A 3320-nucleotide genomic window follows, 5' to 3' on the forward strand; every position below is an offset into this window, starting at 1 on the left:
GGGTCTCCCGCGTGGAAAGCCAACATTTTATCCACTAGCCTAAAGGGGAATCCTCCCTTAAAGATGGAGTGCCATGATATTTTTCAACCCTAAAACCTGATCATAAGGTATTATTATTATGTAAGGATTTTTTTCAACAAAAAAAGTGTACAGTAAGTGTTAAAATGTTGTTTTTATGTAGACACACCCACCAGTGCATTAAGTATACCTGGTTCTCACCTTAGCACCTCCTCCACCACCTTAGCACCACCCACCTGTCCTAGTCCCTCCTCCTCCTCATGCCCACACCTGTTGTGTTATGATAATGAGGGGGAGGGTGTGGGCTTTGTGATGTCATTAAAGCGCTGTTTCTCTATTGGCACGTTTGACCCTCAAGGTTTCAGCCTCCAGGAAGAAACTCCAAATAGTCAGAGAAGACATAAAACACCATAAAAACACCACCGGGGGGCTTAATGAAGTTCTATCAACCTCATAGACACATGAAAAACAGAAAAAGTGAAAAAACATGGCACCACCTCTTTAACTGGGGGAGATAGTAGGCTTTTGCCATCAGGCAGAGGCTCTGAGCCCCTACTGCTACATGTATTCATTTAGTTTATATTTTATATTTGATTTGATATTTATATCTATTTTACAAATGTGGGGCCAAATACATATGATCATTTTTAAATTACAATTACAGTAAGGCCCAATATTTCTACAAATGCTACAAATTGCTACAAAAAAAAACCCTGATAGACAGTCATTTTGGGGATAAACAAACTGGCTCTCTAACCCTAACCCTATTTTAATAAACAATCATAATCATTATTATTAGCTTATTATTTTATTCATCAATCATCATCATCATCATCATCAACAACAACAACTTTTTTCTCAGTATCAAGCACCACCACTAACATTACACACATACACCACTTCAGATCATTGTAATCATGTCAATATTTTCCTACACTGAAACACCTGTGGGGTAAAAAAAAAGAAAGGAAAAAAAGAAAGAAAGATGCCGACATGAACCAGCAACATCCCTGCCTTTAACACGATTCTAGGCTGCCATCCCCTTTAAGACCTTTTCTCTCTCTCTCATTTTAATCCCCAATTGATGGCTAGAACAGAGAATGAAAGAGAGGGAGAGAACGAAAGTGAGTGAGAGAGAGCGATAGGGTTGCTCACCCGACAGATTAACGAGGAAACAGCCATTTTTATTTATTACAAATAAAAAGCAATTGATTGAGGAACCAGCCTTTCCTCAAAAACTCCCCAAAAACGGGATTAATATTTAATGAGTGTGATGGAATATAACTGATCTCTCTTGGATTGATACAGCGCGCGGACCGTCATCAATGGCAAGAAGTTTGGATATTTTTCTGTGTTGAAGGATGTCGGGAGGTCAGCTGTCCAGATGTTTCTGTCTGGAATAAAACCCAAGAGAAAGAGAAAAGTGTGGATTTAAGAAATGTCTCTTAATGCTTCGAGCTGAAAACCACAAAAAACTTCAAAGAGATGCACGAGGAGACCCGCAAAAGTAAGACGATTGTTTCTCTCCTCCCCTCCCTTGCTCCCTAATTTTTATTCTCCTATTAACGTCTGTGGTAGTGATTTGTTTTATTAGAAAAGAAAATCAGTCTGGGTTTAGTGGACGTAACTGAAACACCACCACCACCTCATCATCATCATCATCATCATCATCATCAATCATCATATTTATCTTGAAGTATGTTTAAAAATCCACTTTTGATACAGTAACAATTTCCCCAATTTATCAGTCAGTACTCCATCACCTCCGCTTGCGCGCGCGCGCGCGTGTGTGTGTGTGTGTGTGTGTGTGTGTGTGAGTGAGTGAGGGGGGGGGGAGGGTTGTGGTGTTGACCTATACATCTCTCTCTTGCATGGTTTTGGATGGTCTCTGGCCAGATGTGTGTGTGAACAGGGGGGGGGGTAAGATCCTTATTAAGCAGCTTTAACAGATAGATTAGATATCTATCTATCTATCTATCTAATCATTTTGGTCGCCACTCCTTGGGGTGTTTTTTTGTCATGGTATATCTGCACATACATGACATTTACCCTTATATAACTACAAGGAGCAGTGAGCATGCTATCTATCTATCTACTGTATCTGTCTGTCTGTCTGTCTACTTGTCTGTCTGTCTGTCTGTCTGTCTGTCTGTCTGTCTGTCTGTCTGTCTGTCTGTCTGTCTGTCTGTCTGTCTGTCTGTCTGTCTGTCTGTCTGTCTGTCTGTCTGTCTGTCTGTCTGTCTGTCTGTCTGATGTAGCAGAACAGTATGGCTTACACAATAATACTAATTGTATTGCCATCAGTGGAACTGATTCTCCTAAATAGAATTTCACAACAGTCTGTAGTTCATTATTATTATTATTATCATTACATAGCCAGCCTTTATTTTGCCTTGGGTGAGAGGAGAGATTTAAGGACAGAAAGGGTGATAAAGCTTGCTGTGACTGGTCAACTACTGTATATATTCTGGGGTTTATATGGCAGCTGACCAATCAGTGCATGCTAAAGCCATATCTCCCTTGGGGTTATACGACAGCTGACCAATCAGTGCAGCTAAAGTTCCACTGTACACTGACACCACGAGTGAGTAGATGGTTTGGGTGAATTCACCACTGAGGAGACACTGGAGTTTATCCAGGTGTAAAGGAACCAAAACAAGGAGACTTACACACGCACACGCACACACACACACACACACACACACACACACACACACACACACACACACACACACACACACACACACACACACACACACACACACACACACACCCACACACACACACACACCCACACACACACTCATGCTCTCTCCCGTATTGGTCCTTCCTCTCCCTCCCTCTCTCTCCCTCTCTCTCTCTCTTTCTCTCACTCACACTCTCACACACACACACACACACACACACACACACACACACACACACACACACACACACACACACACACACACACACACACACACACACACATACACGCACTCACTCACTCACTCACTCACTCACTCACTCACTCACTCACTCAGCAAACTTCACTGGTTAAAGGGATATTCACCCCAAAAGTTTCTTATTTTCTATCAGTTACACACCCCATGAAGCCTTGAATTCATGGAGATGTTTTTGTTTTTGTCGCATTCCTAAGCCAATAATTTGATGACCGGCGGAAAGATGCTAATGTCTCCGGTAGGACACTCAAAGTTGACACTTTGAGTGTCTTTGAATCTCCATGAATTCAAGTGTCCATGGAGTGTGTAATCGATAGAAAAAAATCATTTTGGGGGTGAACTATCCCTTTAACACATTGA

Source organism: Gymnoscopelus braueri (assembly GCF_963280865.1).
Source record: "Gymnoscopelus braueri genome assembly, chromosome: 12".
In the NCBI taxonomy this organism is placed as follows: domain Eukaryota; kingdom Metazoa; phylum Chordata; class Actinopteri; order Myctophiformes; family Myctophidae; genus Gymnoscopelus; species Gymnoscopelus braueri.